The sequence below is a fragment of the Pongo pygmaeus genome, chromosome X (genome assembly GCF_028885625.2).
Source record: "Pongo pygmaeus isolate AG05252 chromosome X, NHGRI_mPonPyg2-v2.0_pri, whole genome shotgun sequence".
In the NCBI taxonomy this organism is placed as follows: domain Eukaryota; kingdom Metazoa; phylum Chordata; class Mammalia; order Primates; family Hominidae; genus Pongo; species Pongo pygmaeus.
In genome coordinates, this window is record NC_072396.2 from 154,001,974 (window position 1) to 154,027,050 (window position 25,077).

Genomic DNA, 25,077 nt, shown 5'->3' on the forward strand with positions numbered 1-25,077 from the left:
TTTATTTCTGGGTTCTCTATTATGTTCCGTTGGTCTATGTGTCTGTTTTTATGACAGTACCATGCTGTTTTGGTTACTATACCTCTGTAATATTATTTGAATTCAGGTAATGTGGTGCCTTTAATTTTGTTATTTTTGCTCAGTACAACTTTGGCTATTCAGGGATTTTGTGGTTTGATATAAATTTTAGAATTATTTTTCTATTTCTGGGAAGAATGTCATTGGTATTCTGATAGAGATTGCATTGAATCTGTACACTGTTCCGGATAGTATGAACATTTTGACAATATTAATTCTTCCAATCTATGAACATGAAACATTCCATTTTTTGGCGTCCTCTTCAATTTCTTGCATCCACGTTTTATAGTTTTTTCTGTAGAGATTTTTTTTTTTTAGATGGAATTTCGCTCTTGTCACCCAGGCTGGAGTGCAGTGGTGCAATCTCGGCTCACTGCAACCTCCACCGCCCGGGTTCAAGCAATTCTCCTGCCTCAGCCTGCAGAGTAGCTGGGACTACAGGCGCCCGCCACCATGCCTGGCTAATTTTTGTATTATTAGTAGAGACGGGGTTTCACCATGTTGGCCAAGATGTTCTCAATCTCCTGACCTTGTGATCTGCCCGCCTCAGCCTCCCAAAGTACTGGAATTACAGGCGTGAGCCACTGCACCCGGCCCATTGTAGAGATGTTTTTGCATCTTGTGGTTAAGTTTATTCCTAGGTATTTTATTTTATATGTAGCTATTATAAATACCATTACTTTCCTGATTTCTTTTTAAGATTGTTTGCTGTTGGCATATAGATATGCTACCAATTTTGTAAGTTTATTTTGTGTGCTGCAACATTACTGAAAATGTTTATCAATCCTAATAGTTTTTTGGTGGAGTCTTTAGGTTTTCCAAATAAAGATCATAACATCTGCAAAAAAGGGTAATTTGACTTCTTCCTTTTCAATTCGTATGTGCTTTATTTCTTTCTCTTGCCTGATTGCTTTAACTAGAACTTCCAGTATTATGTTGAACAACAGTGGTGAAAATGGGCTTCCTTGTCATGTTCCAGATCTAAGAGGAAAGGCTTTTTTATTATTATTCTTGATCTTTGGGAGTTCGATTATTTAATGTCTCTGAGGTAGTGTTCTTTTGGTTAAATCTGCTTGATGTTCTATAACCTTCTACCTGAATATTGATATCTACTATAGGTTTGCAAAGCTGTTATTATTCCTTTGAATAAACTTCATACCCTAATCTTTCTCTCTCTACTTTCTCTTTAAGACCAATAACTCTTAGATTTGCCCTTTTGAGGCTATTTTCCAGACCTTGTAGGCATACTTCATAGGTTTATATTCTTTTTTCTTTTGTTTTCTCTTACTTTATATTTTCAAATAGCCTGTCTCCAAGTTCACTAATTCTTTCTTCTTGTTCAATTCTGCTGTTAAGAGATTCTGGATGTCAATTGCATTTCTCAGCTCCAGAATTTCTGCTCAATTCTTTTTAATCATTTAATCTATTTGTTAAATTTATTATAGGATTCTGAATTCCTTCTCTGTGTTATCTTGGGTTTTGTTGAGCTTCCTCAAATAGCTATGTTGAATTACATGTCCAAAAGGTCACATATCTCTGTCTCTCTGGGACTGATCACTGGTGCCTTATTTAGTTCTTTTGGTGAGGTCATATTTTTCTGGATGGTCTTGATGCTTGTAGATGTTTGTCAGTGTCTGGGCGTTGAAGAGTTAGGTATTTATTGTAGCTTTCTCAGCCTGGACTTGTTTGTACCAGTATTTTTTGAGAAAGCTTTCCAGGTATTTGTAGTGACTTGGGTGTGGTGATCTAAATCTATGTTAATTGCAGCCATGTCTGCTTCAGGGAACATCTCAAGCCCAGTAATCCTGTGGCTCTTGCAGACTTATGGAGGTACTGCCTTGGTGGTCTTGGATAAGATCTGGGATCATTTCTTGGATTACCATGAAGAGACACTTGTTCTCTTCCCTTACTTTTCCCCAAACAAATGGAGTCTGTTTCTGCCGAGCTTCCTGGAGCTGGGAGAGGGATGACACAATCATCCCCATGGCTACCACCTCTGGTAGTATGCTGGGTCAGACCTGAAGCCAGAATAGCCCAGGATCTCACCGAAAGCCCGAGTGACCACTGCCTGTCTACTGGCTATGTTCACTCAAGGCCCAAGAACTCTACAATCAGAAGGTGGAAAATCCAGCCAGGCTTGTGTCCTTCCCTTCAGGGAAGCGAGTTCCCCCAGCCCCAGATGGGTCCAGATATGCTGTCCTGGAGCCAGAGCTTGGAATTGGGGACCTTCGGAATCTACCTGACACTGTATTCTACTGCAGCTGAGCTGGCGCCCAAGCCAGAAGACAAAGTCTTTTGCACTCTCCCCTCCCTTTTCTTCAAGCAGAGGAGTCTGTTCCTGGGCCACCACTGCCTCAGGCCCAACGCGAGTACTGCCTGGTTACCACTGATGTTCACTTAAGGCCCAAGAACACTTCAGTTAGCTTGCAGTGAATGCTGCCAGACCTCACTGTCCCCCTTCAGGGCAGTGGGCTCCCCTCTGGCCCAGGGAAGGTCCAGAAATGCCATCCAGGAGCCAAGTCCTGGAATTGGTGACCCCAGGAGCCCACTTGGTACTCTACCCCACTGTGGCCGAGCTGGTACCCAAGCTGCAAGACACAGTCTCCTTTACTCTTCCCTCCTCTTTTTCTCAGGCAGAAGGTATATCTCCCCCACGACAGCTGGGAATGTACTGGGTCACACCTGAATCCAGCACAGCTCTGAGTCTCATCCAAGGTCCACGGTGAATACTGCCTGGTACCACTGTTGATTATTCAGGGCCCAGGGGCCCTTTAGTTAGCAGATGATGGATTCTGCTACGACTGGGCCCTTCCCTTCAAGGCAGCAGGTTCCCTTCTGGCCCAGAATTTGTTTAGAAATGTAATCCCAGAGCTAGACCCTGGAATGGCAGCCTCAGTACTCTCCCTGGCATCATATTCTATTCTGGCTGAGCCGGTATCCAAGTTGCAAGTCAAAGCCCTCTTTATTCTCACCTCACCTCTCCTCTCCTCTCCTCAAGCAGAGGGAAGTAGTCTCTTCTAGAGCTGTGAACTGAACTGCCTGGGGTTAGGGGAGGAGTGACACAAGTACTCCCTTGGCCTCGCTAGCTGGTGTCCCATGAAGTCATATGCACCCCAAGTCCACTGGCTCCAAGCCCAGCATAGCACCAAGACTTGCCAGAAATTGCAGTCCTTGTGGCCTAGACTGCCTTTCAAGTTTATTTAAGACTCCAGATAACTTTAGCCTATGTTGGAGGAGCTTGCTGGAATCCAGGTTCCAACCACTGGGATGGACGATTTGCCTCTGGGTAGGGCTGGTCAAAAAGCTCTCTCCATGGGTGCTGGCTGAGTTCTGTCTTTATTGTTTTCCACTGTGACAGAGCAGCACTGAGTTCCAATGCAATGTCCCACAGGTGCTACACTTGCCCTCCCCCAGGCACACAGATTCTCTGCACCGTGTGGACCCCGCCAGGGGATGCGGGAGGAGTGGTGTTGGCAATTCAAGACTATCTTTCCTATCTTCTTCAGTGCCTCTTTCAGTGACATGCAGCTAAAACCAAGTATTGTGATCACTCACTTGACTTTTAGTCCTTATGAAGGTGCTTTTTGTGTGTAGACGGCCATTCAACTTGGTGTTCCTATGTGAAGGAACAGTCACTGGAGGCTTCTATTTGCCCATCTTGCTAGATCTCCTCTGAGCTTTGTCCTTCACTTTCTTGATAGTATACTTTGAATTGTAAAAGTTTTGCTTTCGATGAAGCTCAATTTATCTATTTTTTATTTGGATGCTTGTGCTTTTAGTGTCATAGCTAAGAAATCATTGCCTAGTACAAGGTCACAAACACTTATCCTTCTATTTTCTTCTAGAAATTCTGTAGATTTAGCTCTTACATTTAGATGTTTGATGAATTTTGAGTTAATATTTGCATATGGTATGAAGTAAAGGTACACATTCGTTTGCCTGAGATATTTAGTTGTCCTAGAGCCATTTGTTGACGTCAGAATCCCCCAAAATTTAAAACTAATAGTCTACTGTTGACCAGAAGCCTTACAGATAACAAATATTAACAGTAAATTAACATATATTTTGTATATATGTATCATATACTTTATTCTTTGAAAGTAAGCTAGAGAAAAGAAAGCATTATTAAGAAAATTATAAGGAGAAAAACATTTACTAGTCTTTAAGTGGAAGTGGATTAACATAAAGGTCTTCATCCTAGCCAACTTCATGTTGAGTAGGCTGAGAAGGAGGAAGAGGGGGTTGATCTTGCTGTCTCAGAGGTGGTATAAATGGAAGAAAATCTGTGTATAAGTGGAACCTTGAAGTTCAAATCCATGTTGTTCAAGAGTCACATTTATATGCTTCTAGTTGCCATGCTCTCTCTCTCTCTGCCTGACTCTTCATCCTGTCTCCTGTGATGTGGGAATGAAGCATTGCCCTCCTGACTCGTTGTACTCTCCCTGTCCAGAAGCTGTAAGAAAAAAAAAAAATCTTTGAACTTACTTCCTTTTGTGGTGGTATACTGAATTTGTGCCTTCCATCTGATGAATCAGGGGCTGCCCCAGGTCAAATTTTCCCCAGAATGCCAGAGAGAACAAAAGGTCAGGCTCCCAGCTCCAGAGTGATGGTCATGCAGGCATAAACTGGACACGAGTCAGACAAGAGCCGCAAGGGCATCTGCCAGTGTAAACAAGTTTCTCATGTGAGGGACCCCTTGGTTGCATGTTGAACAAGTAGGCATTAGGTCATTCACTAGGTAAAAAAAAAAATTATCTTATGAAAGGCACAATATAAACTCTAATACCCAGCTTCTCTTCATTTTCCATTAGGGCAGGGTTACTAGTTGCTCTGGTACTGGAACCCTAATTTAGCTGGAGGCTCTCAAAACACAGTATCACATTGTCTTGGTTTCTGGAAATTTGTAGTAAGTTTTGAAATCAGAATGTGTGAGTCCTTCAACTTTGTTTTTCTTTCTCAAGATTGTTTTGGCATTAAAGTTCCCTTACATTTCTATAAAAATTTTGGAATGAGCTTGTCCATTTCTGCAAAAGATGGCAGCTTGATAGGAATTGCATCAAACTGGTATATTGATATGGAGAGTATCGTCATCTAATGCATATTAAGCATTCCAATCCATGAACACAGGCTGTCTTTCTATTTCTTTAGGTCTTATTTTTTATTGTCAATTTCACTAGGCTATCTAATTGTGAACATACATTGCCAACATCTTCTTGATGGATTTACCCTTTATCATTATAAAATGTTCCTTTATCTTTAGTAATAATTTATTTCTGTTAAAGTCTGTTGTCTCTGATATTATTATAGCCATTCCAACTCTCTCTTTTTATCATTTGCATGGCATCTCTTTTCATCCTTTTATTTTTCATCCTGTTTGTATTTTTGAATTTAACATGAGTCTTCTGTAGACATAATACAGTTGGATCACATTTTTATCCATTATGTCAATCTCTTAATTGTAGAGCTTAATTCATTTACATGTAATGTAACAACAGATAGAGAAGAACACAAATGTGCCATTTTGCTACATCTTTTATATACGCCATATCATTTGTTCTTAGTTTCCTCTATTACTAGAGGAAATTTGTGGTAAATAGATATTTTTTAGTGTACCATTTTAATTCCCTTGACACTTTGTTTACTATATATTTTTCAGTTATTTTCTTGGTGTTTGCCCTGGGGGTTAAAAATAACACCTTAATTTAGAATAATCTTATTCAGATTAATACTCATTTAACTTCAATAGTATGCAAAAGCTTTGTACCTGCAGTTTCAAACTCCTACTTCCTGCTGTTATTGTCACAAGTTACTCTTTATACACTGAGTTCTCATAAATTTACAATTATTGCTGTGTGCAGTTGTCTTTTCAAATAACTAGAAAAAGGATTTACAAATTAAAAATTCATTTATACTGTCTTTTATGTTTACCTACGTAGTTACCTCTACTGGTGTTCTTTTTTCCCACTTGTATTTGACTTACTGCTCTCTAGTCTCCTTCTATGTAAGCCTTAAGGATTCCCCTTAGCATTTCTTACAGGGCAGATCTGTTAGCAATGAACTCTTCCCAGAATCTTTTTTTTTCTATCTTGAGATGTCTTAATTTCTCCTTCATTTTTGAAGGATAGTTTTCCCAGATGTAGAATTCCTGGGTGCAAGCATTTTTTTTTTATTTCAGCACCTTGACTATGCCATCTTACCATCTTCTGGCTGATATGATCTCCAGTGAGAAATTAGCAGCTAATTTTATTGAGTATCCCTTGTAGGTGGTGATGAGTTGTTTCTCTTGCTGCTTTCAAGATTCTATCTTTGTCTTTGAACAGTTTGGTTATGATGTGTCTAGGTGCGGATCTCTTTGAGTTTATCCTTCTTATAGTTTATTGAACTTATCGGATTACAGATTAATGGTTTTTTATAAAATTTGGTAATTTTTCAGCCATTATTTTCTCCCATACTTCTTTTGCCACTTTGTCTCTCTCATTCTGGAACTTCCATTATACCTATGTTAGTACACTTGATGGTGTCTCACAGGTCTCAGATGGCCTTGCTCTTTTTCGTTCACTCATTTTTCTATTTCTAAAACAGGATAATTTTACTTGTTGAAACTTTACAAAGCACTTGTGGACATGCATTCCCCAGCCTTTCTTCCAAGGCTTTTTGGTTAATCTATTGTTTGCCCTGATTATTATGCATTGCCTCAAGCAGCAAAGACTAAAACTTTTGCCTATAAGTGTTTTTGACAAATGCCCCCAGGGTAGCAACATGAGCAGTGGGAGAGTTCTGAGTCAGATGAAATAAAGAGTGGGCTTCTGGTTGGATCTTCTAGGGAACCACTAGATAAAATAATGACAATTCTTTGCAAATGAAATCTCTACTCCCTCCAGAACCAGTAATATGGGCTGTTATATTTAAGGATAACTCTGAGCTGGTTAGTGAGGAATAGTACTAGGGTAAATGAAAATACCGTAAAGCTTGCTGTTCTTATTGAGATTCAGCAGTGCATTTTTTGAATAAGTGCCCCCATGGGTTGCTGCAAGACTTGGTTAACTTTCAGAGTTACAAAAAAGTTGACTCTGATAATTTTTGCCAGTTTTTTAAATTGACTTTTTTGGGGGGCAGATTTTTGGAGTTCCTTATTCTAGCATTTCACTGAGTTCACCTTTTATACCATTTTTGAGCATTTTCTGTGTTACAGACACAGAAATATCTGTCTTTATAATGACCTCATTTCATCTTTGTAATAGCACTTTAATGTGGGTATCATTCTGTTTTAATAGATAGAAATTTATGATAAAAATGCTCTAAAATTGAATTATATTGATAGTTGTAAAACTCAGTAAACTTAAGAGAAATCATTGAATTGTACACTTAAAAATGCATAAGAAAACTGAGGCTCAGAGACATGAGATTACACTTGGAAGTAGCAGAACTGTATTAATCTATTTTCACACTGCCAACAAAGACATACCTGAGACTGGGCAATTTATAAAGAAAAAGAGGTTTAATAAGCTCACAGTTCCACATGGCTGGGGAGGCCTCACAACCATGGCAGAAGGCGAAAGGCACATCTTACATGGCAGCAGTCAAGAGAGAATGAGAGCCAAGCCAAAGGGCTTATAAAACCCCTTATAAAACCATCAGATCTCGTGAGAGCTCACTCACTACCACAAGAACAGTATGGGGGAAACAGTCCCCATCATTCAATTATCTCCCACCAGGTCCTTCCCACAACATGTGGGAATTATGGGGGCTAAAATGCAAGATGAAATTTGGGTGGGGACACAGCCAAACCATATCATTCCATACCTGGCCCCTCCCAAATCTCATGTCCACACATTTCAAAACCAATCATGCCTTCCCAACTGTCCCCCAAAGTCTTAACTCATTTCAGCATTAACTCAAAAGTCCACAGTCCAAAGTCTTATCTGAGACAAGGCAAGTCCCTCCCGCCTATGAGAATGTAAAATCCAAACCAAGTTAGTTACTTCCTAGATACAATTAGGCAAATACACCCATTCCAAATGAGAGAAATTGGCCAAAACCAGGGATCCAAAGGCCCCATACAAGTACAAAATCCAGTGGGGCAGTCAAATCTTAAAGCTTCAAAATGATCTCCTTTGACTCCGTGTCTCAAATACGTGTCACACTGATGCAAGAGGTGGGTTCCCATGGTCTTGGGCAGCTCCAGCCCTGTGGCATTGCAGGGTACAGCCTCCTTCCTGGCTGCTTTCACGGGCTGGCATTGAGTGTCTGTGGCTTTTCCAGGCACACATGCAAGCTGTTGGTGGATCTACCATTCTGGGGTCTGTAGGACAGTGGCCCTCTTCTCACAGCTCCACTAGGCAATGCCCCAGTGGGGACTCTGTGTGGGGGCTTCAACCCCACATTTCCCTTCCTCAATGCCCTAGCTGAGGTTCTCCATGAGTGCCCTGCCCCTGGAGCAAGCTTCTGCCTGGACATCAAGGCATTTCCATACATACTCTGAAATCTAGGCAGAAGTTCCCAAACCTCAATTCTTGACTTCTGTGAACCTGCAGGCTCAACACCATGTGGAAGCTGCCAAGGCTTGGGGCTGCACCCTCTGAAGCATGCACCGAGCTGTACCTTGGTGCCTTTTAGCCATAACTAGAGCAGCTGGGATGGAGGGCACCAAGTCCCTAGGCTGCACACAGTGGAGAACCCTGAGCCCACCCCAAGAAACTATTTTTTTCCTCCTAGGCCTTGGGGTCTGTGATGAGAGGGGCTGCCTCAAAGGTCTCTGACGTGCCTTGGAGCCATTTTCCCCATTGTCTTAGCCATTAACATTTGTCTCTTGGTTACTTATGCAAATTTCTGCAGCCAGCTTGATTTTCTCCTCAGAAAATGAGTTTTTCTTATCTATTCCATGTCAGGCTGCAAATTTTCCAAACTTTTATTCTGTCTCCCTTTTAAAACTGAATGCTTTTAACAGCCCCCAAGTCACATTTTGAATGCTTTGCTGCTTAGAAATTTCTTCCACCAAATACCCTAAATCATCTCTCAAGTTTAAAGTTCCACAAATCCCTAGGGGAGAGGCAAAATGCCACCAGTCTCTTTGCTAAAACATAGCAAGAGTGGCCTTTACTCCAGTTCCCAACAAGTTCCTCATCTCCATCTGAAATCACCTCAGCCTGGATTTCATTGTCCATATAATTATTAGCATTTTGGTCAAAGCCATTCAACAAGTCTCTAGGAAGTTCCAAACTTTCCCAAATTTTCCTGTCTTCTTCTGAACCCTCCAAACTGTTCCAACCTCTGCCTGTTTACTCAGTTCCAAAGCTGTTTCCACATTTTTGGGTATCTTTACAGCAGTGCTCCACTCTATCAGTACCAATTTACTATATTAGTCATTTTCACACTGCTGATAAAGACGTACCCGAGACCCGGTAATTTATAAAGAAAAAAAGAGTTTAATGGACTTACATTTTCACATGGCTTGGGGGGCCTCACAGTCATGGTGGAAGGCAAAAAGCTTGTCTTGCCTGGCAACAGGAAAGAGAGAAATGAAAGCCAAGTGAAAGGGGAAATCCCTTATAAAACCGTCAGATCTCATGAGACTTATTCACTACCATGAGAACAGTATGGGGGAAACCACCCCCATGATTCAGTTATCTCCAACTGGTTTCCTTCCACAACATGGGGGAATTATGGGAGCTACAACTCAAGATGAGATTTGGGTGAGGACACATACAAACCACATCATGAACCATAATCTAAATCCAGGTCTGTCTAAGTTAAAAAAAAGTTTTTCTACATCAGGTGGCCTCCTATGGTGGGGTCAAGCTGAAAGCTTGCTAAATCAGAATAAAGAAGATATAGGGAGATTGCTACCAGTTGAGGCTGGAAGTGAGCACCACAGATGGGCCCACACTCCCACAGGGAATAAGCACTTCCATAGGTTTTGTTCAAGTTATTATCAGATGAAATGTACAATAGGGGATGCATAAGTAAGGTGCAGCTGCACTAAGTTGCTCTGTGTTCTTTCCATGTGTCTATTCCCCTGGCTTTCCAGGGATAAGTGTACTTTTATAAAATTGATCTCTGTTTGTATGGAATTTTCTTTAAGGCCAAGTTTAACATCTCTGACTTCACAGAGAAAGATCTTGAAAGCCCTAGAAAATTTAAAGAAGAAAGTACTTTCTCAGAAAGCCCTTCCTGACTTTCAGGCCAGGACAAACCCCTTCTTTATAGGCTGTTGAGGGTCTCTTAACCTTCCCTTTGGAGCACTTGTTATTATAATTTTAGTTGTATTAATATGACTACTGATTGTTTCCCCCATAAGACTTCAAGCTCCTTGAGAGTAGGTAAACTGACCCTCTTTTCACCTCTGTGCCAGTGTCTGACACATAGAAGATGCTCAGGAAATATTTGTGAATGAATTAACAGGAAACTTAGCTTCCTTCCTTTATATAGTCTGACGTTGAAATTAATCTCTTTTAAGAGGATAAAAGAATAAAAATATAGAGCATTGGTAAAAATAAATAAGATACAGTATAGTAAAAAGAGACACAGAAGAAATAATCAAACCATTCTTCTAGGAGTAGATCCAGGTCTTGTTGTGTCTAAACCTCATAGAATTTGAGGAACCCCTCTTTAAGAAAAAGAATTTCGGCCAAAATATGTAATTGCTAGGACCCCCACCCAGTCACAGACATGGGCACAAATTATTAAGATCCCTTATTATCTGGGCAAAAGCAGCTGTAAGATTCTGCCAGGAAGCTCATGCAGAGTCCACAGATGAACCCCACCTGGAGCCAAGACCCCTGGCTGTGGGCTTGCCCAGCATAGAGGGAGCATTTGATCTCCAGCAGCCATAGAAAGGGTGTGCTGCTATCCCACTAACAAGTTTCCAGGCAGCTGGCAGTGCCACCTTCTCATCAATATCTCTGGGTTCCAAGTACCCTAGGTAGCCTACTATGATTAACCCCTGTTGTAGATTGCTCAGGAGAGTCTTCTGGTTTCCTGCTCCCTAGAGGCACAGAGAAGAGGATACAGGCCTTCCTTTTGGAGAGAGAGAGAGACGAGGTGAAAAGGAATATTGTAAAGACTAGCAGCCTCCTTGAGAACAGGGAGTGCACCAGAGACATCACCTCTGGCTATGCTGGCACAGAGTATGTACTCAGCTAATATCTGTGGCATCAAAGTGGACACAGTCTGACAAAAAGAGCCACCTTCCAGTCTTGTTTCAATCCCAGCCCTCCAGCCTACTAGGAAGCTGCAGAGTTACTCAGTGTCTTCTTGGCAATCACCAATGCTTCCTTCCTTCTTAGACCAAAGCTGCATCTCTCTGGATTAACTGAGCCACAGAATACACAGGCCTTTTGATGTTACTTCAAAATAGTGTCCTTTTGCAGAAATCATGCCATCAATCCAATGGACATGCCTCCCTCTGTGAACAGTGAGGCCAGGGACAAATAAATGGCCAGTGCACATCACGAATCCCTCCGTGACAGGGCAGCTTGGAGAAAGGAATGGAGTTCAGCACATTTGTATAAAATAAAAATGGATGGGTTCTGTTCTGCAACAATCTGAATTTCAGCCATTCTGACATCTAAAAATGCCTTACCCATCTTCTTCACTGTCAAATACTTTAGAGCTTGGGCTGCTTGTCAGGGCTTTTTAGTGGGAATATAAGCCTAAAAGGATACACTTTCAAAAGAATTCCTGCACCTTTCACTAAAGGCAAGGCAACCAGATCTCCTAACTTCTGCAATTCAGGGCCCACCTGTAGACCGGCTTTATCATGCTCAGAAAGGGAAAAGAAGAACAAGGGCAATGGCCACTAGCAGGAGTGGAGCATCCAATTGCCAAGCCTTGAACTTGCTCCCCATTTGTCATTTCTCCATTTATGTAACAAATATTTGCTATACCCAAATATTTGGGTCACAGGCGACCCTGTGATCTCTCAGGAAGAGACCGTATCTTGTTTCTTTTGTTGTCAATGATCATGAATTCAGGATGGAAAGAGATGTGGCCCTGGCCCTCTAGGAGATCACAAGATAGCAAGGAGACAGATAACTAACCCAATTAAAATAAATTATGACCAGTATGGTGATAAAGATAGGCACGGGTGCTATGCTAACACATAGAGAAAACCCCTAGTCTCCAGGGATGGTGCAAGGTTTCCTGAATGAAATGACATCTAAGATGATACCATAGAAATGAACAGCACTAAGCCTGATAAAGGCGGAAGGGTGTTGCAGCCAATTCCATCAGGCTTAACCTGTGGTTAGAGTGGCCCCAAAAGCAGTAGCAGGGGTGTTTCTGCAAGGGATTGCCCCAAACAGGGCCAGTTGGGATTCCAAAGAAAGAAGGACTAAATGCCACGGAGATCCATCCAAAGCATTTATTAAGAGAATTTACATACAGAGTTCTGTATGTAAATTTGAGCAGTCCTCAAAATGGACAGTGAGCAGCAGGAGTATTTCCACCTAGGTAGTCTGCAACAAGGGGGTTGGGCTACGGAGTTTATGTGAGGCTTTAAGTATCTAGCTCAGGGGGAGGGTCTATTTTTTGTTTGTAGCAATATGTTTGATTTTTTAGTTTTTTGGACTATAGCCTAAATAAGTTTATCAGTGTTTGGGAATATTCAAGACCCTGACTTGTGTTCAAGCCTGCAGGGAAAAACATGTAGCTGGCCAGGTAGCATAGAGGTCAAGACAATCTGTGTTCCTTGATCAGGAACACAGCAGGGAGTACTACGGTACTCTACACAGACAAAGGGAAGTACAAGGCCAAAGGCTTAGAGATAAATAAGAACAGGACACATTGTGGGGACCTAAATAAACTTAGACTGGCTAAAGAATCCAGTTTTGTCTGTCTGGCTAATGGCAAAGAAGCAAGATATGAGACTGGAGAAATAGGCGGGAGCCTGGTAATGAAACCATATTAAGAAGTTTGAATTACTATTGCAGTAATGGAGCTATTGAAAGGTTACAATCAATAAAGTAGCTGGTTAGTTTTCAATTCTGGAAATCCCTCTCTGGCTATAGAGTGAAAGGTTGAAGGAGGAGAGACTATCCATATGAAAGATGGTTTAAATAGTCCAAGAGATGATGGTTGCCTGAACTTAGGTGGAGACAGTAGGAATGGAGAAGAGTAGACAGATTCAAGAGGTATTTTCAGAGCTATATTCAATGGCACATGTAGGAAAAGAAACAGGGCTGGGTATTTCCATTCCCCAGGGCTTAAGTGAGAGACTGGAGACAGTGTCTAGAAGGGAAAGCAAGTTTAGATATGAGTCAAAAAATTGCTGCTACCAAGAGGTCCAAGGAGGCAAAAGCCAGGAGTAGGACTCCGAAGAACAGGCCATCTTTCTACCAGGGAAGCTATTGTCTGGGTAACCATTGAGGAGCAGGATCTAACTGATGGGAGATTGAGAGGGTCAAGAACTGGGTCCTCAAGGAATAGTTAGCTCCTGATAGCTAAGAAATAGGATCTAACACAAAATCTCACCATGCTGCTCCCATGCTATCTATTCCATTCAAGATAATCTCAAAAACAGAAGGAAGCCAGGGCCCAAAGTTTATATGCATCAGTAGCTTCAGTCATCATTGTGTGGAGTAGGGATTCTGGAAGGGCTCAGTTGGCAGATCCTGCTCCACATGGCATCAACTGGGCTCACTTTGTTGTGTCAGCTGACAGGTGGGCCAATTTGCAAAATTTAGGATGCCTTCAGCCACATGTCTGGTGCCCCACCTTCTGGGGATGGTTGGAAGTTTTCCACTCAGGGGCATTATTGACCAGAATGCTTACACATGGCTTCAGGGTAGTTGGAGTTCATCCACAGCATCCCAGAGCTCCCAGAGAGGTGTCTCAAGATTCAGAAAATTGGTACGCATCACTGCCATTGTATTCTACTGGTCAAAGATCGTGTAGATATAGATTCCTCTTGATGGAAGGAATGCCAACAACTTTGCATCCATCTTTAATTCACCATGAGACCTGAAAAGACATAAGGTAGGTAAGGTGCTTAGCATAGTGTCTGACACATAGTAAGCACACGATACAGGAATAGAATTGTTTGTAGCTAATGGCAAGGTTCAAGTGAAGAAAACCATGAATTGTAAGGTCTTTGCATAGTTGTCAAGCTATTGTGGCTCTTCACTAGTTAATATGATCCAATCCAGCCCCATATTCTGCTCTCAATTCCTTGGGCAGTTTGATAATTACATCTTCTGCATCTACATTTTTTTTTTTTTTTTTTTTTTTTTGCTGAGAAGAAGAAATAAGGTTGTTGTAGAGAGTGGAGTCCATGTGCAAAAATTAAAATCTGTGTGTCAGCGTGTCCTCAAAATCAGTGGACAGGAGGGAAGAGAAGCAAAAGCATGCAGGGCATGCCATGGCAAAAGATTTGGGCTGCTGAGAGCCCCTGATCCACAGAGTTGCCGTTGCTTTTGGTCCCAGGATTTAGTGCCAGACTCACAGAGATGTCGTGAAACAGTGAGACCTCCTGGCACTGGAAAAGGTCATGTACCACACAACATGAGTACCCTCCTGAAACTACCTTCCTATCCAAATGCCTCCTTGAAAATCCCAACTCAATTGAAAAAGAAATATCTGTCAGTCCCGATATATTAGAAAGACAATTCAAGCAGCTGCTATTTGTATTTTATTTTTAGACATCTTTAATTTTTCCTTCAGACTGATCACAATTTCTATAATATTATTTCTTCTTCTAGGTCAAACAACATCTGTTGTATAAAAAAAAATAAACTAATTCACATTGTCGAGTTTACAACTTCCATTTTTAATGTTCTGCAGCAATATCATGCAGTTATTTTATTTCCCCTCAGAAGAAGTCGTTATGGTTGATGGTGTCAATCGACCATAGATTAAAGGGTCCCCAGACTGTGGCACATTGTTGAGGCTTTTAGTGTCAATAATCCTTGAGTAGGCTCTGATATGATTAACTACAATAACTCTAAATGATCAATTCCTGTTTATTGTTAAAATGGAACTCTGCTTATGCCAAGGAATACCTTTCAGAAAGTTCCTTTCTACCACATTTGTGTTTCTTCCTGTCTTAGGATCTCCATTAAATAAGAAATCTGGGTGAAGTCACTTTTGCAGCTTGGTCCTAATTATGAGGAAGGGATGTCATTAAAAGAAGCAAATGAGCAAGTTTTTGACTAATGAGCAGGTTACTGTAGCTAAAAACTACTGAAGAATTAACCCCCTGGCCTCCTTTCAGTTTGGTGCACATGCTGTTTGCTTCTTCAGCCTGGAAACCTCTTCCCTACCCCTTCCTTTAGCTAATGCCTACACATTCTTCAGATCTCAGCTCAATCATCACTGTCATTTTAAATCCCCTCTCCCAGCAGAATAGGTAAAATCCCCTTACTCTACATTCTTGCCACACCATGTACCTTTCTGCTGGCACACTTACTACAGTTGCAATTTTGTTTAAATTTGTGAGATCATTCACTGAAATGTATACCTCTCCCACCAAACTAGAAGATCTGAGTAGAGGCACCATGTCTAATTCGCTCATCATTATGTCCCTAGCACCTGGCACAATACTTGGAATATAGTAATCATTCAATAAGTACTTGATGAGTCATCAAGCTAGCTCTGTTCCTGTATCTGGACAGGCAGCTCTAGCTGCTGTGGCATACAGCCCCAGAATCTCAGTGGATTAACACAATAAAGATTTATTTCTCATTCACATCAAAATATAACATAGATTGGACAGCTCTCACTGGAGGCTATTTTCCACGTGATTATCTAGGGATCCAGATTTCTTCCATCTAGTGATGCTACAGTCTTCAACATATAGTGAGCCCTCTGTAAAGGCAGGTTCTGCATTCACAGATTCAACCAACTGCAGACAGAAAATATTCAGAAAAAAACAAATGAAAAATAACAATACAACAGTAAAAAATACAAACAGAAGAAAACAATACAGTATAACAACTATTTACATAGCATTCACATTGTGTTAGGTATTAAAAGTAATCTCAATATGATTTGAAGTATTGGTGAGGATGTGTGGAGGCTATATGCAAGTACTATACCATTCTATATCACAGACTTGAGCACCCACGAATTTTGTTATCTGCAGAGGTCCTGGAACTCATCCCTGTGAATACTGAGGGATAGCTACATAGTGCGCACAATCTCTAAAGAAGGGAACAAGAGAACATGGACAGTGGTATAAGGGATTCTATAGCCAGGCTTAGAAATGGCACACTCTCACTTGTGCTCACACTCCATCCAACCCGACCATAAGCAGGGCTAAGAAATGTAGTCTTTCTGTGTACCCAGGAAGAGAAAACAGGATAGGTGAATATCCGGTCCATCTTTGCCACATGCTGTTCCACAGCTTACCACCTTTTACAACAATGAATACCAATAAGAAAATAAACAAACCCCAAAATATTGTGCTCACTTTCTCTCCCTACTCTTATACCTTACCTTAGCCATCCTTGATTCCAATGATTCCAATTAGAGTTGAGGGCTTTAAATCAATGGCGTCTTGGTTAAATATTGTTTAAAAAGCAAGTAGATACCTAGAAAACTGAAAAACATAACCAACCCAGGTCAGCTCCCTCATCAAAACCCTCTAACAGCTTCCCATCACTTGTCACAGACATACAAGGTTTTCCATGCTTTGGTTCTTAATACCTTTCCAGAAGCAAGCAGGAGATTTGTTTAAGGTAACTTGTTTTATCTTGAATATTCATGCGGCTGGGTGTGGTGGCTCACACCTGTAATCCCAGCACTTTGGGAGGCCGAGGCAGGTGGATTGCCTGACGTCAGGAGTTCAAGATGAGCCTGATCAACATGGTGAAACCCCGTCTCTACTAAATATATATATATATTATATATATATATATATATAAATAAAATAGCCTAGCATGGTGGTACATGACTGTAATCCCAGCTACTTGGGAGGCTGAGGCAGGAGAATCCCTTGAACCCAGGAGGCCGAAGTTGCAGTGAGCCAAGATTGCGCCATTGCACTCCAGCCTGGACAACAGAGTGAAACGGTCTCATGAATAAATAAATAAACAAACAAACAAATAAATATTCACGTGAAACTTTTCATTCTGCTCCAAAATATACTTATGGGTATTTAAATTTAAACTGGCTCCCTAGAAATTTCTAAACACAGTGATTGTTTCAGGAAGATGTCCTGCCATTCTTCAGGTTTTAGAATGTTGTCTGGCATGAGTGCAAAGGTTTAAGCAGCACAGCCCTTGAAGCCCTTAGAAAAGGAGTGTTAAACTGACTCTACTAAAAAGAGCCCAGCAGAGATGCTCCTGCCTCGGACCCTGTCTTAGTTTGCTTGGGCTGTCCTGACAAAGTACCACAGGCTGTGTGGCTTAATCAATAGACATTTATTTCCTCATAGTCCTGGAGGCTGGAAATCTGAGATCAAGATGTCAGCAAGGTTGGTTCCTCTCAAAGCTTCTCTCCTTGGCTTGCAGATGGCCACCTTCTCCCTGTGTCCTCACATAGCCTTGCCTGTGTGTGTGTCTGTGTCCTAATCTGTTCTTCTTTTCAGGACATCAGTTGGATTGGATTAGGGCTTACCCATATGCCCTCATTTTACCTCTTTAAAGGCCTATCTCCAAATACAGTTACAATCTGAAGCATAGGAGGTTAGGACTTCAATGTATGAATTTGAGGGGCACACGATTCAGCCCCTAACAAACTCCCAAGGCAATCTGAAGAATACTGCAAGAAAAGAAAACTTCCCCTATGAATTCATTGCAAGAAATAAATGGCCCGTCCCTCAACATATTTACATATCCACCCATGTTTTGGCAGTTTTAGATTCAGAGCATTTTGATTTAGGGAATTTTTGCATCTGTCTAGTGGCTGTAGAGGAGTTTTGTGCTTTGTGGCACTGTTTTGTAGTTGGTTTTTCCATAGCTGCTCCACATCTAAAGCAATAAAAGGGATTTGAATTGCAATAATTTGCCTTCTCTCTGTCACTCACAGTGCCCTGACCTGGTTGCCAAGCTTTTGAGAAAAATCACAGTTATACACACACTTTCTGTGCTGATACCTGCCACCCCTCTATTTGTTTTCTGATAAATACGCCCTTTCCCTGGAATTCTACTCAAATGCCAGTCTGTGATTGATTCTGGTGCCTGTCTTTTCCCTGTGTTATATGACAGCCCTTCCTGCATAAGAAACTCTGCCCCTTCAGAGAAATGTGCTCAGAACTCAGTCTCCTCACTCTTCCCCCAGCCAGCACTCAGCAGCTGCTGAGCAGAAATGTGTTTTGGGAATGCCAGTGTGACAATTACACAGGTACCTAGGAGAACCAAGAGCTCTGGTCTCGGCTGCATGATGGCTTCAGGGAAATTAAGTACAAGCTGTTTGGTGAATATTTCTCCTTAGGACATCATGAAATCCCAGAGGTGGGGATGCATGGACAGTGCCTGCCTGTTTCTTTCCCCCTCCTCCCCCAAGCTTCTAGAAAGAAGAAAGAAAAACTGCAGCTTAGTATTTGATATTTTGAATTAATTAGAGCCCCAAATCCCACACCAGCCAGCAGGCTTCTTAATGAGGCCAATGTATTCATCTTCTTCAGGGATCATTACAGTGCCTCACAATGCCCTATGGGTTTCAAAGCACTACTGCACGCCACTGCTTCATCTGGGATCCACAATCACCTTGGTAGGTGGTCAAGACAGAAGTCATTCTTTCCATTCCTAGATGAGCTTTCAGGGATATTGAGTCACTTTCTCAAGGTCACATAACTAATAAGCAGTAGAAACTGGATTTGAACTCAGCTGGTCTGCTACCAGGTTCCATGCAGCTAACCGCTGCTATTCTACACTGCCTCTCCAGAAAGATGCACGGCTGCTTCATGACAGAGTTATTTAGGGATGCAGAAAAAAATACAGAGGTTCAGTAAAATTTGAATTTCAGATAAACAATTAATAAGTTTTTGGTATAAGTATGTCCCATAGTTATGCTTATCTCACAAATCGCATGGAAAATACTTACATGTACTAAACATTTATTTGATGTTTACCTGAAATGTAAATTTAATTGGATATTCTGTTTTGTATTTGCTACATCAGCCAATGCCATACTCAGCACTATCCTAACAAGGCTGGCCAACCACCTGGCCTGACCAGCTCTACTCCAGCCATACCCATGCCTGCCTAATGCCACTTTCTTTTACTGACCCTGGCCTGAAGCTTACCAGCCATGCCTTCTCCATCCTCCTGACTTCACCTGCTTAATGTGTCCCCAAGCCCCAGACAGTCAGCATTAGCTTTGGTTCTCTCATCTGGCCCTTCCTTCCCACTCCCCTAAGCACCACTGTGATCCAGAAGCCTATTACCTCTCATCCAGATCATGACCAAAGTTCTTCTAGTTGCTGCATTCAGCAGATGATTGGCAGACATTTTCTGACCAAAGCACAGAACATTTATCTATTCAAAACTTGCTAAAGGCTCCCTATGTTTCTTAGTGTGGCCTTCAAAGCTTTTTGGTTGGGGTCCAACTTGACAATGCCACCTCCTCTCCCCACCCCTACCACAGTTGAGTGTGGATTATAAGCCTCAGTCACACTGAGGACCCCAGTTTCCCACTTTTGTTTGCTTCTGTCACTCCATTGACCTTGAATCTCACCTCCCTTGGCATCTTCAAGTCCAGTTTGACAACCACTGCCTCCAGGAAATATTTTATCCTTTCCACTCACACAGCCATAAGTGATTTTGCCTCTGGCTCAACTCTCACAGTGCTTCCTAACCCTTTTTGGTACATGCCATAATATCGTTCTTTTCTTGTTTTTGCCTATGTCTTAGCTCTTCTCTCCACTTTCTTACATTCCTAGAGGACAAGAGCTATTTTTGTGTTTTGTTTCTTCTCTAAAGGGCTTAGCACAGGTTCTGTCACATGATAGATGTTCCATAGAAATGTTCGGATATAAGTGAATGGCCTGATCCCAGAATCATTCTCTACTCAATGACACTTACTCTATGCCAACATTGGGCCAAACATGGAATTAGAGTGACCACTAGGATCTGGGTCTTATCTTAAAGGCATACCATAAAAGCAAAGCAACCTTAACTGGAATGAAACTAGACCACCCCGAAACCAATCTAAGATCAGTGTTTCTGCAAAAGAATCACACACCCAACTCCAGAATGATTTGAAGAATAGGGGAGGACTTCACTCAACAACCCTTGAGAAGGTTGGAGAGTGTATGCAGAGGTGAGGACAAAAGTACATCTTACAACATGCAGCAAAATATTCTCTAAGTCCTCTTCCAATTCTCCATCCCAAACCCACTCTTTGCGGTACGCACTTATTCCATCTATTTCTCTCCCTCCTCCCCTGATGTCAAAAAGCAGCTCTCATTTGGCCTCAATGGTGCTCCATCCTCAATCCGGCCCTCTCCTGGGATTTTGTGTGGTTTTGAAATATTGCTGCCCACTTTCTCATATTGAGCCATTGAGCCCTTCTCTTGGTTTCCATGGCTACATCCCCAGGCACTACCTGAACAACAGAGTACCTAGAGAGGCTAAGGAAAAAAAAATAATAATTTTTTCCCACCATAAATTGATGAGACACTCTGTGAGGGCCTTCGAAATGTATAGGAAAAAAAGGCCCAGAAAGAAGAAAAGCAAAGAATGGGAAGGAAGACCTGAGGAGGGGGCCGGAAGCCTGTACTGCTCCTTCATCTTTGATGACATTTTCTCTTCCAAGTCCTCCTTGCAACTTGTAGTATGCTGTCTCTAAAGTGGCCTTTAAGATGACACCCAATGTCCCCATCTCTTGGTATCAATGCCCCGTGTCATTCTCTCCTCTTAGGCTTGGGCTGGACCTAATGACTCACTTAAAACAAAACCAAATATGGCAGAAGGGATGGGATGTGACGTCTGAGATTAGGTTATTAAAAAACTCCAGTTTCTGAGGGCTCAGTTCTGTTCCATTGGTCTATATCTCTGTTTTGTTACCAGTACCATGCTGTTTTGGTTACTGTAGCCTTGTAGTATAGTTTGAAGTCAGGTAGCATGATGCCTCCAGCTTTGCTCTTTTGGCTTAGGATTGTCTTGGCAATGCGGGCTCTTTTTCGGTTCCATATGAACTTTAAAATAGTTTTTATTCCAATTCTGTGAAGAAAGTCATTGGTAGCTTGATGGGGATGGCATTGAATCTATAAATTACCTTGGTCAGTATGGCCATTTTCATGATATTGATTCTTCCTATCCACGAGCATGGAATGTTCTTCCATTTGTTTGTGTTCTCTTTTATTTCATTGAGCAGTGGTTTGTAGTTCTCCTTGAAGAGGTCCTTCACATCCCCTGTAAGTTGGATTCCAAGGTATTTTATTCTCTTTGAAGCAATTGTGAATGGGAGTTCACTCATGATTTGTCTCTCTGTTTTGTCTGTTATTGGTGTATAGGAATGCTTGTGATTTTTGTACATTGATTTTGTATCCTGAGACTTTGCTGAAGTTGCTTTCAGCTTAAGGAGATTTTGGACTGAGATGATGGGGTTTTCTAAATATACAATCATGTCATCTGCAAACAGGGACAATTTGACTTTCTCTTTTCCTAATTGAATACCCTTTTTTTCTTTCTCCTGCCTGATTGCCCTGGCCAGAACTTCTAACACTATGTTGAATAGGAGTGGAGAGAGAGGGCATCCCTGTCTTGTGCCAGTTTTCAAAGGGAATGCTTCCAGTTTTTGCCCATTCACTATGATATTGACTGTGGGTTTGTCATAAATAGCTCTTATTATTTTGAGATACGTCCTATCAATACCTAATTTATTGAGAGTTTTTAGGGCTGTTGGGGAAAGGATTCCCTATTTAATAAATGGTGCTGAGAAAACTGGCTAGCCATATGTAGAAAGCTGAAACTGGATCCCTTCCTTACACCTTATACAAAAATTAATTCAAGATGGATTAAAGACTTAAATGTTAGACCTAACATCATAAAAAACCCTAGAAGAAAACCTAGGCAATACCATTCAGGACATAGGCTTGGGCAAGGACTTCATGTCTGAAACACCAAAAGCAATGGCAACAAAAGCCAAAATTGACAAATGGGATCTAATTAAACTAAAGAGCTACTGTACAGCAAAAGAAACTACCATCAGAGTGAACAGGCAACCTACAGAATAGGAGAAAATTTTTGCAATCTACTCATCTGACAAAGGGGTAATATCTAGAATCTACAAAGAACTCAAACAAATTTACAAGAAAAAAACAAACAACTCCATCAAAAAGTGGGCGAAGGATATGAACAGACACTTCTCAAAAGAAGACATTTATGCAGCCAACAGACACATGAAAAAATGTTCATCACTGGCCATCAGAGAAATGCAAATCAAAACCACAATGAGATACCATCTCACACCAGTTAGAATGGCTATCATTAAAAAGTCAGGAAACAACAGGTGCTGGAGAGGTTGTGGAGAAATAGGAACACTTTTACACTGTTGGTGGGACTGTAAACTAGTTCAACCATTGTGGAAGACAGTGGGGTGATTCCTCAAGGATCTAGAACTAGACATACCATTTGACCCCGCCATCCCATTACTGGGTATATACCCAAAGGATTATAAATCATGTTGCTATAAAGACACATGCACATGTATGTTTATTGTGGCACTATTCACAATAGCAAAGACTTGGAACCAACCCAAATGTCCATCAATGATAGACTGGATTAAGAAAATGTGGCACGTATCAAAATTGACAAATGAGATCTAATTAAACTAAAGAGCTTCTGCACAGCAAAAGAAACTACCATCAGAGTGAACAGGCAACCTACAAAATGGGAGAAAATTTTCGCAACCTACTCATCTGACAAAGGGCTAATATCCAGAATCTGCAATGAACTCAAACAAATTTACGAGAAAAAAACAAACAACCCCATCAAAAAGTGGGCGAAGGACATGAACAGACACTTCTCAAAAGAAGACATTTATGCAGCCAAAAAACACATGAAAAAATGCTCACCATCACTGGCCATCAGAGAAATGCAAATCAAAACCACAATGAGATACCATCTCACACCAGTTAGAATGACGATCATTAAAAAGTCAGGAAACCACAGGTGCTGGAGAGGATGTGGAGAAATAGGAACACTTTTACACTGTTGGTGGGACTGTAAACTAGTTCAACCATTGTGGAAGTCAGTGCGGCAATTCCTCAGGGATCTAGAACTAGAAATTCCATTTGACCCAGCCATCCCATTACTGGGTATATACCCAAAGGACTATAAATTATGCTGCTATAAAGACACATGCACATGTATGTTTATTGCGGCACTATTCACAATAGCAAAGACTTGGAACCAATCCAAATGTCCAACAATGATAGACTGGATTAGGAAAATGTGGCACATATACACCATGGAATACTATGCAGGCATAAAAAATGATGAGTTCACGTCCTTTGTAGGGACATGAATGAAATTGGAAATCATCATTCTCAGTAAACTATTGCAAGGACAAAAAACCAAACACCACATGTTCTCACTCATAGGTGGGAATTGAACAATGAGAACACCTGGACACAGGAAGGGGAACATCACACTCTGGGGACTGTTGTGGTGGGGGGGGTAGGGGGGAGGGATAGCATTAGGAGATATACCTAATGCTAAATGACGAGTTAATGGGTGCAGCACACCAGCATGGCACATGTATACATATGTAACTAACCTGCACATTGTGCACATGTACCCTAAAACTTAAAGTATAATAATAATAAAATAATAAAAAAAAGAAAATGTGGCACATATACACCATGGAATACTATGCAGCAATTAAAAAGGATGAGTTCATGTCCTTTGTAGGGACATGGATGAAGCTGGAAACCATCATTCTCAGCAAACTATCGCAGGGACAAAAAACCAAACACCACATGTTCTCACTCATAGGTGGGAATTGAACAATGAAAACACCTGGACACAGGGTTGGGAACATCACACACCGGGGCCTGTCGTGGGGTGGGGGGAGCGGGGAGGGATAGCATTAGGAGATATACCTAATGTAAATGACTAGTTAATGGGTGCAGCACACCAACACGGCACATGTATACATATGTAACAAACCTGCACGTTGTGCACATGTACCCTAGAACTTAAAGTATAATAAAAAAAAAAAAAACAGGCAAAGAATAAAAAACAAAAAACAAACAAAAAAACCCTCCAGTTTCCGTATTAGTGTCTTTCTCTTGCTTGTACTCTCTTGCTCTCTCTTAGATTGCTCCTTCTAGGTGAATCCAGCTGCCATGCCATCATTTGGAGGGGTCCATATGCATGAGCTTGGACCCATTTCCCCACAGTTGACCCTTGAGATGACTGCAGCTCCAACTGCCATCATGACTGCATGACATACCTTGAGCTAGTGGCCTCCAGCTAAGCTGCACCCAGATTTCTGACCCATACAAACTGTGAGATAATAATTGCTGGTTGTTTTAAGCCACTAAGTTTTGGGGTGATTTTATTTGTTATGCAGCAATAGATAACTAACACACAGCTGAAATTTCCACATGCTTCACTCAAGCACACCCACCCTACTTCATGTCCAAATGTCATTTTATAATGCTGCAGTTGAAATGATAAAGCCGGTGGTCTCCAGAGACACTTGTAGGGCTTTTATAGCTGTTACAAATTCTGCTTCATGAATCCCAGACCCATATGCAAATGTGAAGCTCAACCTTTGATAAGCCTTTTGATTTCCCTTTTAGCTAATGAAGTGAAAATACACCATTTTACACTAAGATTAAATTGCAAAAATGTTTCACTCTTGTCCCCAGTTAGTTGTAATTAAAAATAGAAATGGAAGAACAGGAAAAGTCACTGACTCTCTTCTGGCATACTGAGCAACGGAAAGGGAAACTGTTATCCTCTGCAACTTCTAAGTGGAGGTAAAAGGGTGGGCATTGGGGAGCAGGGTGAGAGCACAGGCCTGCCCAAACTGGCAAAGGGTGTGCAGTCATCCCCCAGCAGCTCAGAATGCCAGAAGAAATATTTCGCCATGCTTTCTGGGGAGGAG

The 25,077-nt window shown here is 41.4% G+C and overlaps 1 long non-coding RNA gene across 1 annotated transcript in view; it reads right to left on the reverse strand.

Annotated features, from left to right (window-relative positions):
* LOC129025439 (uncharacterized) overlaps positions 1 to 9,576 on the reverse strand; it is a 72,792-nt gene extending 63,216 nt beyond the window's left edge. The window contains exon 1 of the long non-coding RNA XR_008497213.1: positions 9,517 to 9,576. This is a non-coding gene — a long non-coding RNA (uncharacterized LOC129025439). The remainder of the gene's footprint in view (positions 1 to 9,516) is intronic.
* Positions 9,577 to 25,077: the final 15,501 nt, after the last annotated feature.